This window comes from Dipodomys ordii, unplaced genomic scaffold (genome assembly GCF_000151885.1).
Source record: "Dipodomys ordii isolate 6190 unplaced genomic scaffold, Dord_2.0 Scaffold8, whole genome shotgun sequence".
NCBI classification, from domain to species: Eukaryota; Metazoa; Chordata; class Mammalia; order Rodentia; family Heteromyidae; genus Dipodomys; species Dipodomys ordii.
The window spans coordinates 25,064,409-25,079,139 of record NW_012267224.1 but is presented as its reverse complement, the minus strand read 5'-3'; positions in this window follow the sequence as shown (position 1 = coordinate 25,079,139).

Genomic DNA, 14,731 nt, shown 5'->3' with positions numbered 1-14,731 from the left:
AAGGCTCTCAAACTCCAGTACTTCTCCCAAGAAAGGGGGGAGGGAGGGAGGGAGAGAGAGAGAGATCAAGAAGGCCTTACATTTGGTACAGAAAAACTGAAGCAGCTTTAAGATGAAGCTTTAAGATGAAAAACAAGACATCGGGGGACACAGAAATAGGGGCAGAGAAAACTTGGGGGATTTGGGAGTTTTAGTGGCCACTGAACTTTCAGTTTTTCTTTGGGGCAGCCACTCTTATATAGATCATGAGGGTTCATTCAGGAGACTCCAAATGACATCCAAGTTATATAATCACTGGGTTCAATCAAGAGGTTTCTTTTACTGAAATCTCCCAGCTGGTTCCATTCAACCTGCCGCAGGCAAATGCAAACAAACCACAGGTATTTGACTTTGTAGGAGGGATAGTGTGTCCAGACTGAACAAATGCTTGGGCCATGGTGTGTGTATTTTCCCAACAGCCTCTGCAATTACAGAAGTTTGTAATTCAAGATTTGCACAACCATTGTGAGAGAGAACATGGAAATGAGGTTTCTAGACACAGAATGAGTCACAGGAGACCTTCATTTGTGCTGAGTTGTTTACTTTTATAAGCATATTTTCAGAGCACAGAATGTTTTGCCATCTTGAGAGGGAAAAAAATCAGTCCCAAGTTGTTGGTATTTATCATTCCTGTCATGTGACCATCCTCATTATTATCAATATAGAGACCAATGCTGATGAATCCTTATAAATTACTTTTCAGAAAAATTAAATTAAGCCAGAACAACAGTTATATTCAGTTGTGAATAGACTGAGTGTTGGGGGAGGGGGGAGGAGTACTGGCTGAGCACCAGTGGCTCATGCCTGTAATCCTAGCTACTCAGAAGGCCAGCCCAGGCAGGCAGGTCTACTCAGAAAGTCTATACAGGAAATGCTGGGAGAGGCACTGTGGTTCAAGTAGTATAGTGCTAGCATTCAAGAAGCTCAGAGACAGTGCCCAGACCCTGAGTTCAAGTCCCAGGACTAGCAAGAAGAAGAGGAAGAGGAAGAGGAAGAAGAAGAAGGAGGAGGAGGAAGAGGGGGAGGGGGAGGAGGAGGGAGGAGGAGGAGGAGGAAGAAAGAAAGAAAGATGGACATATGGATCATGTAAGTTTATTCTCTATGTAAAAGCAGTCTGGAGTTGGGCCCCCTAGGGGGGAAGCTGTGATTCCAAGAAGCCACCAGAATGTGTGCCTTGTCTGTGGTTCTGTATCTTCCATCTTTCGTGGTCTCATTTCTGTTTTGAAAGAAATCCAGCTGAAACCAAAGAAACAAGGAAGGAAAAGCAGAGTTTGTTTCTGAATATGACTCTTCAGAAATCCAACCCCCAGTGGCCGCACATGGGTGGCTGGAGTCCAGACACATGGCTACACCTGGCAAGGAAGGCACAAAACTGTGGTTTCTCAACAGGGCACCTGGCCAGGGTTCCACTGAGAAGTGAGAAAAGTAGTGTAGATGGCACCCCACCCCTTGACCACACCACTCCAATTCCTGGATCCATTTTCTTGTTGTGTTAGCTTTTCTCTTTTTCCCCCTCTATTTTTCATTTCACTGAAAGTATTTGGTTAGTATTAGTTCCTTCCCATTTATTTACAATGAAAATTTAACTCATTCCTACATTTTAGGCCACCCAAGTTTTAGACCACTCCATATACTTTATGCCATTGTGACAGCGCTGAGATTTCTTTTGGATACATTATTTCTGCCAAAGTTACATCTTCTGATATCAAACACTGTACTTTCAAATTAACTCAAAACTATTATTCCAGCCAAGCTCACACTTGTAACTCTAGCTACTTGGGAGGCTAAGATTTAAGAATCATGATTTGAAGCCAGACCAGGCAGAAAAGCCCATAAGATTTTTTTAACTACCAGCAGCCTTGAGCAAAAGAGCTAAAGGATAATGCACCCAGGCCCAGAGAGAGAGAGAGAGAGAGAGAGAGAAGGAAGAAAGATAGAAAGAGAGAGAGAGAAGGAAGGAAGGTATGGATCACATAAGAGTTTATTCTCTATGTAAAAGAAGTCCAGAGATGCACCCCCTAGGGCGGAAGCTGTGATTCCAAGAAGCTGTCAGGATCTATGCCTTGCACAGTACTGGCACACATACAAAAAAAAAAAAAAAAAGAAGTGCTATTCGGCCATGCTATGTTTAGGCTGCTGAATGTCCACCAAAGGTCCATGTGCTAAACCCCAATCCCCAGAGTAGTGCCAGGGGGAGGTGCTAAGGAGCTCTTGGAGAAAACACTTTGCAGAGGGTCCTGTGATCATTGGAATGGTTCCCAAAAGAACCGCAGCCCTTTCTTTTGCTTTCTTGCTTCCTGGCCTTTAGATGAGCCATTTGTTTTTTTTCCATCCTCCCTGCTATCCAGCACCAACCCCACCACAGCCCACAGCAATAGGTCTTCTTTATCTTGGATAGGTCCTCCAAAACAATGAGCTAAAATACATCCTTTCTCCTTCTAAATGAATTCTCTCACATATGTCACCATAGTGATGAAAACTAACGCACAACTTTACTGATACTACAGAAAAGTTAAAAATGGTATGCCACATGATTTGAAACTTCACACCGCCCCAAACATATAAAATTGAAGTAAAACTTAGGTCTCTTGCTTTCCCTTCAGGTAAACATAATTAGACATTACTTATATTCCTTCCAGAAAAGTTTGACGCATATTCGTTGTTTCAGCTAATCCATCTGAAAACAGAATAATTTGATATGCATAATTTGGTGAGAAAGACAGAGAGGAAAAAAGGGGGCAATACACAGAAAAATTTGGACACAAGGAAGACCATGTAGAGAAGAAAGGCAAGTAAAAGAAAAGCCATTCTGTGCAGCCTAGGATTTTGGAGTGAGTGAGACAGGCAAGATGGTGGTTAGGAAGACAGAAGTTCGGCTTTGTGCGTTTCTCCCTTGCCACAATAGGGAGACGAACAGTGGCTAAGTTAAGAGGAATTTGTACCTTGCAGGATTTTTAGGGCTAGAGATTACTGCTCAAGGTAATCCCAGGCGATGACCTGGAAGGCAACAGGTACAAGGTGCAGGGTGGAATAAGATTCAGCTTGCTCTCCCGGCTCCCTCGTTATCTATGTCTCATTAGTATTGGCTGAAACAAGTTGGCTTGTAAGAAACTCTTCTTCTTATGGGAAATAAATAGAGCTAAATACAAAACAGCCAATGTTCATGGTGGAAAGCCATAGAAGATGGGGGAGAGGCAGAGAGCATCCCCTACTTCCTCATCTGTCAAGAAAGAATAGACCACACGTGCAAGACCCACAAACATCAGCCAAGATAACACAGAACCGCCAAGCACATAACCAGGCTAGTCAGACCTCAAGGGATATGAGCTGAGTATGTCAAAAGTATAAGGTCCCAAGATGCCTCTCCCAGGCTCGGGTACCATTTTGAAGAAGAGGAGGGGAAAGAAGGAAGAAATTTAAAATACTTAGGAATCATTGTCTAATACACTTGATTAGACCAGAAGTACAAATTAGATTGAGGTTAATCAGTCCAAAAGAGTAAGAATGAGAGGAGATGTGGTAGCATAGTGTCAAAAAATACAGGTGCTTTCTTTGCTCATCTGATGAAGGAGAGACCTCTTTGGTGACTTCATCAGGACTGTTAAACTCTAACCTAGGGGGTCCGAGAATCCCGCTTCCTTCCAGAATGTATGTGTTAGTGAGCCCTACGTGAAGGCCTGGGAAACCTTTCCACCTTCACTGAACCACAACTGGAGTGGCTCATAAACTAGGAAGTGACAGGACTAGAGGAAATAATTCAAGGTCTCCAGCTAGCTCTCTTTCCACAGAGCCAGTGAATGTAAAAGGCTCCAGATGTTTCCATGGAAGGCTGAAAAATGTCAGCCTACCCCAGGCAATGGACTCTACTCTCTAGACACTGCTTTTTCTCACTCTGACCAAAGAGCAAACTTTGGATGGAGAAGTCCCCTACACCAAGCCTAGCTGCTTCTGGTACCTCAGCCACAGCCCCAGGTCCAATTTATCATTTCATGTGATGCTGAGAACATTTTAATTCCCAGCTTTCTCAACTCCCACAATGCCTTGCAGTGACTCTACTGGTTCAATCTAATAATAAAATTGATTATTAAAAAGACTCACCTACAGGACTTGACCTACAATGGTGTTTGGAGCTCCTCCTTGCCCAAGTTAATAGAATAATATCTATACACCGTGAAAATCATTTGTCACTTCCTAAACTAGTTACAAGTCACAGGAACCCCCACACGTTTCCAGCATAACCCAAATTTGAGACGGGTTCCCTTTAAGATGGATTGGAAATCTAGAACTGAAATGATGTTTCTAAATCTGCTTCTCTCTGTCTGTGGGCTCCAGCTGCTCAAGTTTCATTAGGGTGACTTCTCAGGGCTTTCAGATCTTATTTCACATCAGGCTACGTCTGGTCTTGATTAAAGTTGCAGTGAAGAAAGCATATGGCAGTCAGAAAGGCAGAGGTCTGGTAACAAGCCCCTGCAGGTTCAAGCCAAAATAAAAGCCCATAAACTGTCTGCTGTTTCTTCAAGTTGGGCTCCAAATGAAACACAAGCTTGCATGCTGCCTGGGTTTATGCATTGCTTTAATTGAATTTTTAATTATTAAAAGTGAGACCAGACAGGCAAAAGATTTAGGCCAACTGATTTAGCAAACTAGTATTAAAATAGCATGTCATTGAGATTCTCCTACGTCCCCCTAACATGATTAATTTGGGGGCTTTGTCATCTATTTTAATAGGAGAATAAGAGGGAGTAGAACTGTGGCCATTTGTATTTTGCTGAGCATTTGTATCTGCAGAGGAGACAATGCCTTTAGCTTCTGAATTTTGTTAGACCCAAAACTCCTAAATACTTCTATTTGGCATCAGAACTAATACAAAAGAGAAAAGAGCCTTTGCTTCCTGTCATCAGAACTCCAGACCAGAGCAGATCAGAATTTCTATCAGTTACTTCTGCAGATATAGGATGGAGAGAGTCTTTGCAGAACATTCTCATTAGTGGAGGAACTGATGCCTGGATTTTCATCCTGAGTATCTGTGAATTCTATATGTTATAAGAGGAAAGCCAAGGTAGAGTTTCCTTATTTCAAGTATTTTTGCTTTTTAAAAAAAAATAATTACAAGTGGTAGAGCATTCACCTTGAGCTTAAGAGCTCAGGGACAGTGTCCAGGCCCAGAGTTCAAGACCCATGACAGACCAAAAAATAATAATAATTATGCAAAATATTTCAAATGTGATCATATGGTACCTGCTATAAGATATTTAGTTTTATTTTCTAATTGACACATACAACTGTATGATTTTATGAGTGCAATGCAATGATTTTATATATATATATATATATATATATATATATATATATATATATATATATAATGGTTAAGACAGAAAATTCACTTACAGGCCACCTCAAAGTCTGCTTGCAGTGAAGGATTATTCCTACTTATAGCAAGAATCCCAGGAGCGAGAAAGAGAAAGGAGGGGGAAGAAAAGATAAGGAACCCATGTGGAGATTACAAATCTATGAGTTTTATAACAGGACTCCTGCGTAGGAGCTCATTCCTGGTATTCCTTCTGTACCTCTTGTTCCTGATACATATTCTTACCACATCACTCTTCTTTACACAGAAATCAGACCCTGCACAGTCCTTGCTGGTAACTCCTTGAATGCTCCAACATGAACATAGATATTGTCCTGCTGAAAAGGCTATTACCTCTGAGACTGCTCCTAGTGGGCCTCCAGTGAGAGCCTCAAAACCTGAATGTCTTCAGGGTAGAGTGTGGGGGTCTTGGAGTTCACCACGTCTCCCACACACCTGAGATATGGAGTGACCCTAAGACCTATCAGACAACTCCACTCTCTTGTACAGAGCTACTTCAGAACAAAATACCACCACGGCTGACATGTTAAGGCTCATTTGAACTTCTATCTGTATGGCAGGAGTAGGGCTGGCTACTCAGTTGCCCCCAGTGGTAGCACAACTCCAATATTTCCTTTGAAATCAAGAGAGCAAAAACTTCTAGGTGCATTTATCTCTCATAGGAACCATGACATCTACTTCTGAAGTCTTTGATCTGAGGGTCATCAACTCCTCATTGGAACTTTTTGAAGAAAAGGAAAATGTTTCACCTCATGAGGCATGGGGATTTCTTCTTAAGATTCATGGCCTAAGCCAGGTACTAGTAGCGTATGCTTGTAATCCTAGCTACTCTGGAGGCTGAGATCTGAGGATCAAGGTTTGAAGCCAACCCAGGCAGGAAGGTTAATGAGACTTTTATCTCCAATTAACCAGCAAAAAAGGCAGATTTGAGCTGTGGTTCAAATGGTAGAACATCATCCTTGAGTGAGAAAGCTAAGGGATGGTGGCCAGGCTCAGATTTTAAACCCCAGTACTCTCACACACACACACACACACACTCCCAAATTTATGGCTTGCTGGACTGTAAAATCTCTCTACAAGGACTCTATCCCTCTCTCTCTTTCCCTTGTCCCTTAGTTGGAATATTTCCATATTCAAAGTCATGTTGAAAGCTCACAACCATCTTGTGTCTTGGTCATACCAGCGTTGTGGTGGAGGTTGGTCTCTGTGCTCATCATGCTTAGCTTGGGCTGTTAGGCATGTGTTGGTCTAGACCAGGTGGGAACCAGTCTTGAGAAAGGGCAATAATCTCTCATATCATCTCAATCGCACATTTCACACAAAGCCTCCCCAGTCCACTGCTCTTGGCCAGAGGGGAAGTGATGGTGTGGACACTCAGCTGTCTTCTCTCAGCCAAGCCCAGACACACATCCCATTTACCACACACTGCCCTCCTTTCCAGTGTTGGGTGTAGCTCCCTCAGGCTCTAGGAAATCACACCCAAAGCTGCCTTGTGACTAGAATTTCTAGCAGGGAAGAGCAGTGGAGCTGGGTCTGGCACTGGCCGTCAGGAGCAGCAGGGACGGCTGATTTCAGTCCCTGATGTCAGCCACTCACTGCTATGTGTGCATAGAAGAAAAGCAGGAGCGAAGGGAGCATAAGACACCAGATCAGGTGTCCACGTTCGTTCTGGATTTCTAGTAATAAAAAGCAAGTTTCCATGGAAAAAGGAGGCAGGCAGAAGGCACTGTGGGGAGAGCACAGGAGAACCACTTTCTGTAAAGGCATCAGTGGACAGACTGGCTTTGTGTTTTACTCCCATATATGTTGCTTTCCCTTTAATGACCTGGAAGAAATTATGGTGCCCCAAACCCATGCCTATTCATAATGCTTGTGTTTTCCTTAGCAGTCCACAATAAAAGCTTGTGAAAGCATAACCAAATTCTGATCTTTTTTCCTAAAGCTATCTATAGTACTTCTTGAAAACAGCAGATACTACGTCATTAGAAGAGGAGGGGAAAGCCTTACTATGTTGTTGTCCTTGCTCATTGTGAATCTGACTAGGGGCAGCCCAGGATCCGTCCTGGCCCTCTTTTTCCCAAACTAAAATAATCAAGCCCTACCTACCCTTGCTGCTTGTCCTCTGCATACAAGCACACATGGATCCCAGCATCATAGGGAGAAGGAAAGAAGCCTTCCTTCAGTTCCAGTGACTTTATTGCCGCCATTCAGAAATTATATAAGTAGTGGCAATAATGATTTATGAATCATTATTTAGACATTAATGACTTCAATGTATTACTGCTCTACGAAAAGGGGTATTTTCTCAAGAGGCAGTTTAGTGTGATGTTGGGTTTGTCTCCTTCCTGAATTGTCTTTCTGAGTCTCTTTATTTAACGTACTCACTTTTTTCAAAGCAGAAATTAGTCTGCTGGCCTGCCAGGCACTATCCTGCAATCACTAGGTTAATTTTGCTTAAGGCAGTGCTCCAATATAGACACACTAAAGCCAAAGAAGAGGCATATTTCAGAAAGCTCCACCAAAGAATGTACAGTGGGATTGCATCCAGCCACTAACAAACCTCCATTATCTTATGCTTTCCCAAGGATACAAAATGTTCTCTTCCATATGAATGTGGGAGATTTTACATAAATAAACAGTCTCTGTACTGTTGAATCCTTTAACATTTCATTGGAGTTCTTTTGGTAGCTGAAAAAGAGCATGATTTTCAGGACAACCAGTAATGATGCCTGCACATCAGACTGGCAATTTAGCCCCATGATGTATGTATGGCAGGATCTAAAACACCCCTCGGAATAAAGTGTAAAGAGACAACACAGCTCATGTCTATAGAAACAAAAATGGAGAAAGTCCTCATCATTTCTTTTATGTAATACTTTTGTGGCACCAGAGGAAAAAAAAGTTGATGGCAGTATAATTTCATCTGGTATAAGAAACTTGCTGGCTGGGTTTGGCTTCCTTTGCAATACAACTCACTAAACAGATACAAATCACATAAAGAGTCTCTCATAAAGCCCAGTAACAGTGGCCAAATTGAACTGGGTTACAGACAACTCCAAGTGCCTTCCAAACTAGAATGTATGATGGACCATCATCCCGTCTTTGTTTCAAAGTTGGCAATGACCACCACAGATTTGCTTTCACAGATTCCTTATTTGCATTCTATGCAACTGCCTAATTTTCCTTATCCTTGTCCAAATGCTGGTCCATTATTCTCTTTCTTGAAGAAGTTCAGAAGGCAGAAACACTATGTGAAAAATACAGCCTGAAAGGAGAAAAGCAGCTAGGTGCCTATGGCTTATGCCTGTGATCCTAGCTACTCAGGAGGCTGAGATGAGGATCATAGTTCGAAACTATCCATGGCAGAAAAGTTCCCATGAGACTCATCTCCAATTAACCACTCAACAACCGGAAGTGGAGCTATGGCTCAAAGTAGTAGAGCACTAGCCTTGAGCAAAACAGGGACCATCTGCTTATGAAAATTAAGTACAAGTAAGGTAGATGCTCACAGTGCTAGATTCTACAGTTCTAATCTTGCCAATGACTTGTGTCAAGTAGCAGCTTACTGTTAATAAGCCCATTCCAGGGAAGAGTTTCCTTTCTCTTATTCACATGACAATATTTCAAATTCATTCCTTCAGGGAAAAATGCTAGAAAAGTCACAGATTGAATATCCCCTCTCCTAGTAAGGGCTTAAAGAAGGAGAGAGAGAGAGACTGAAGAAAAAGAGGAATGAAAATGAAGTCATAATATTCAATGTGTATATGTGAAAATGGAACTAGGAAAATTGAGGAGATGGGTGGGGCTTGGGAGAGAAGGGGGAGAATTATGAAAAGGATGACACTGATTAAGATACATTGTACTCAAAACTGACATGTTAGATTGAAAGCCCTTTGTACAACTACTGAATTTTTTACTTTGTAAAATTTTGCTTGGACACTAGTAATTTAACTCACATAGACGTGCTGCCATTGGCTGGAGGTGTTTCTCTGCATAATCATCTTGCTAAAATCAAGAACAAAAACATATACATGCTGGGCACTGGTGACTCATACCTGTAATCCTAGCTACAGGAGACTGAGATCTGCCAGCCTGGACAGGAAACTCTAAGACTTTCATCTCCTATTAGAAAACAGGAAGTGGTCCTTTGACTCAAAGTAAAAAGAGCTCAGGGATAACACATAGGCCCTGAGTTCAAGCCCCACAACCAACAACAGATGGGGAGGGGAGTGGTAATACTATAGAAGGTTGCAAGCCTAACTTACACATATGCTATAGTAAACCTCAAGCCTAAATAAAAATCTACATTTTTGACAGAAACCATTTCTATGATTTTAAGAAATTACTTATGCTATAAACTTTTCTTGTTTAAAACATCGCTGGTGGGAACATGCATGTTCCTTAGGAATATCATTCTATGTTTCAGGGAAACTTTTAGTTGTCTGAAGTAACTCTAAAGGTATCTGAAACAGAGTTTCCTGGGTATATGAAATACTAATCAATGAAAAACTTAGAAATCTTAAGCAATTCATGAAATAAACCATTACTTACTCTTCTTCCATGTTTAAAAGCATTGCATCTCAATACGAATTCTAAGTTGATAAAATGGTGTTAAATGGCACTTTAAAACAAAAAAAACAAAAAATTATTCTGAGCAGAGAATTTGCTGAAATTCTTTGTTTTAAAGATGGAGTTATGTAAAATGTATTTTCTATCACTTTGTATTTTATGCCTGACCATCCCCCATCAACTTACTCTCCAACTTTACAGAGAGCAGTAAAAGACAGGAATTACTATTTCCCAGTTTGATTTCCCCCACCCCCAGCAAGTACTGCCATTTCCTAAGCAACATTGCCATCTTGTGGTTAACTCCATGCAATTCTCAAGAAAACTTCCAGGCTTGTGTGAACCAGAGTCCCTGGGAGTTATGAGCAACAGATTGATTTACATTCTCTAGTGTTGCTTTGTTACTCGAGTTGGTTAAATTTGTGACAGAAATGTCATAAATTTCATTTTCAAAAATCATTTTATATTGGATTGCCACAATTCTGTTACATTGGCTACTCATGAAAAAGTTGAATTCAGAAAAGGAAGATATTTTTTAAAAAATCTGTTCTCTCAACCACACATTTCTTTGGGTGGCTCATGTTTTTCAAATTCTCTCATGCTAAAACTGAGGCTACACTGGCTCCTTCCAGAACTTTTAAATTCATTTTTAATAATGCACTATGGTGATGGGGATTATATTGGGCTATAAAAGAAGAAAATGCTTTGGTGTTTGTGAATAGAAACCAAAACAAGTCCTTTCCAGTCTTCCTTTGGGATTTTTGGTGTTTTCCCAAATATATAGAAAAAAAACTATTTTCTCCATTCAGCATTTGGGGTGAGCCACTTGTGAGGTCTAACACTGGATGTCAGTTTCACTCATTCGAGATTTTTCTCCAGAGATGCATAGTATCACAAAGCTATTCCCCTGGATTATCCAGGGGACTTCTGGCTAACTTTGGCACGACTCTTAATATTCAAACTGACCCATAAGGACTCATGTGGTAACCACAGCTCCAACTTCTACTTACAGTGAACATAGATCTAGAAAGTGAAAGGGAATGACTTTTATGTTTATTATAAAATATACATTCTGACAGTTCAACAATGAAGCTGTCCAAACATAGAACAAGAGGGGAATTTTTATCTCTAGAAAAGTGAAATTCTCATCCTTGTATTTTATTGAAGTTAATCGTATAGCCCACATTTTGCAATACGTTTATATGTGTGTATGCAGATCTAGATTGCTTTCTAGGTTGAGGTAGTTTAATATGCTTATAAGTTTTAATATTTGTCATTTTGTATTTTAAAAGTCAGGGGTAGTACACACAAGAGGCTATTCTGCTCGTGGGTTATTAAAGCTTGGTCATTTCCAAGAGTTTTGCAGACCTGACTGTAGATGTTGAATATACCAATATCCTTGAAGGTTATTAAATAAGCAAGTGGAGGAAAGCCAAGATTCTCTCTGATAAACATGCCAAATGTTTTCATCATCAAAAAATTTTGGCAATACTACCCAGATTTTTCATCGAAGTGATTCAAGATCTAAGAATAATCAAAACTCAAAATTGTTTAAAACTCAAAAATGTTAAAACTTGGCACTTTTCAGTAAGTCAAATACTCAAAAAGCAAAATAGGTTACTTGAAATTTTCATTAAATGCATTACAAGCATCTGGACATAAATAAATCTACATGGAATGCTATTCATTGTTCTAAATATTTATGTCTGTCATTGACCTGTGGTTGCCTTAAGTGCTAATATTTAAGAAGTGAGTGTTGATTTGCATCAGGGAAACTAGAAAAACTAAAACCCTAAAAAGTTATGCATACTAGGGAGAGAAAACAGAAGTAAAGGTGAACAGGCAGACCAAGGTATAGGACTTAAGTAAGATGTGAATGCTGGATAAACTCATATTTGGATCAAAGTCATTTTGCTGGGCACTAGTGGCTCACCCCTATAATCCTCTCTACTCAGGAGGCTGAGATCTGAGGATTGCTGTTCAAAGCAAGCCCAAGCAAGTAAGTCTGTGAGACTCTTATGTCCAATAAATTCCCTAGGGCACAAGTGGTAGAGCATTAACCTTGAGCACAGAGAGACTCACGGACAGTGCCCAAGCCTTGAGTTCAAGCCCCAGGATCAGCAAAAAAAAAGAAAAAGAAAAAGCAAGAAAAAAGTAAATTTTATGGTACTATTGATGCAAAGGGTATAAAATAGACAAAAGGAAAACACCACATAAAAGTCAAGAATAACAACTTTACAACTTTGGTGGGGGGGGGACTGGGTAGGGGGATGTGGGGAGAGTATGGGAAGGGATGGTAAGGGGAAACAAAGAGGAGGCAACAATGCTTGATAAGAAATGAGAAACAAAATCATATTCTATAAGAGGCAACAATGCTTGATAAGAAATGTACTCATTACCTTGCTCATGTAATTGTAACCCCTCTATATGGTATTTTCACAATAAAAAATAAAACAAATATATTCTTAAAAAACAAAATAAATAAATTTTTTAAGTGTAAGAATAAACAGGAGGAGCTGGGAAGGTGGCTCAGTGGTAGAGCGCTTGCCTTGCATGCCTGAGGCCCTGGGTTTGATTACTCAGCATCACATAAAAAGAAAAAAGCCGGAAGTGGCGCTGTGGCTCAAGTGGTAGAGCGCTAGCCTTGAGCTGAAGAGCTGAGGGACAGCGCCCAGGCCCAGAGTTCAGGCCCCACGACCGGACCCAAAAAAAAAAAGAAGAATAATAAACAGAAGATCTAGCTTTGTCCTTTTATTTAGTAATTAATAGTATTAGTCTCCTTTTAACTACTATAATGAAATACTGGAGTCGGGCTACTTTATAAAGAGGTTTATTTTGGCTTGTTTCAGGGCTATATCTAGTAATAGCCTTCTCCTTGTCAGAATCCCTAGATACACAGAACATCATGTGACAAAAGGAGCCAATATGCGTGCGTGTGTGTGTGTGTGTGTGTGTGTGTGTGTGTGTGTGTGTCTTCTGGTTTCTTCTGTAAGGCTGTCAGGAGGAGGCCATCATGAGAGCGGGACCTAAATGATCTCATCTAATCCTAATCATCTCCCAAAGATCCTATCTCTAGATACCATAGTAGGATTAAGTTTCCATCCTCAAGGCCTCACAATGAGAGTTAATTTGAAGTAGGCTGAAGCCATAACCAGGTCACTCACTTCTTGGGTGAAAAGTCTGTTTATCAGATGGCAGAGTCAAGATTCTTCCTGCACTGGCTATAAAAGTTGATAAAAGATAACTTCAAATGGTCTGCCGCTTTCACTCTTCAGAACTACATTTGAAGGAAGCAGATCCCTAGCTAGGCTTTTGGGAAAAGTGCCTCTGCAAGTGCTCCATAAACCAAAGGCTCCAGGGTAGAGCAAGCGTGTCAAATGCTCTACCGCACCTCCTCAGAAAGTCACATGTGCTAATGGGGCAGAGAACTGAGAGACCTATTTGTGAAGATGAGTGCAAAGACCTTTGGCCTATTACTTAGTGACATCTGTCTGTTCAGATCCATTCTCACCGTGCGTTACATGGAGCCAGAAAAATCCCTGCCTGCAGTTCTGAGTGAATTATTACATGGTGTTAAGTCCAAGAGGCAGTACAGAAAAAGATTATACCCTCTGCCAACATTATGGACTGAATAGTATTTATCAGCCCCCCTCCCAAAAGAAAGGTCAGTAAGAGTCTCTTTCCTATCTCCCAGAGAGACCACAGAGTGGTCCCATTGGTACACATTGCCAACGAGTGCTGAAAGCTTTCTTTCCAAAAGTGAAAGTCTTGTATCCTGGGGGCCTGATACAGTGCCTGTAACATATGTAACACAACAGCAATAAATGTCTTCATGAATAAACTAATGATTTCATGCTGTGACCCATAGGGTTGGAGCACTCCTGAAGTCTATTTCTTTAAAATAGGGCTCTGATGTACCCTAGTCTAAGATAAAAGCAAGAGGAAAAAATAATAGAGGGAATGCATATGTGAAAATATAATGAAACTCCGTTGCACAATTACTATATGTTAATAAAAAAGTAGTAGGAGTATAATGCCCCATCTCCAACATCTCAACACTGTAAGTCAATTTCTAAAAGGTCTGATTCATAAAATTATACTCAAAAACTTCTATAAACACTATCCAATTACTATATTAACTTTCCTAGCCTATTTTACTTCACATTTCAATAGATTATTCCATTTGAAACACTAAATGTATTTAAATGTCTTAACTATATTGAAATAAAACCTATAACATGCTTATCACATGACCCAGCTAGTAGAAGGCAGAAATAGCTATTCAGTTCAGATGGATGAGTGTGGGTGAACTATAGAAATTATAATGTTCACACTGACCCCTGGTGGCCAACTTGTTATAGGTGACGTTTTCCCATTGTATTTCATTTTGAAATAAGAGACTGAGTGCTCTGATTTTCAAGGGCCCTGCTCATTCACTGTATGAAGGCCAACACACTTCACTGCTCTGGTATTTTAATGACATATACTAAATGTCACTTATCCATATGGTTCCTAGGCTCATATTTCAATTACCTAATACAGTTTGTAATCCTAGTTTCTATACTCATGCAGACAGACTTGTCGGGTTTCTAGAAGCAAATTAGAATGGACTGTGAGCAGAGCACATAGCTATATGGTTCTGGTGGTGTTAGAAATGGTCTTCCTTACCCTCTCATGCTCATTTTATTATTCATCTTGTTAGGATTATAAACTCAATGGATATTTGTTAAAAGGCTTGAGTAATTCACCTATGGG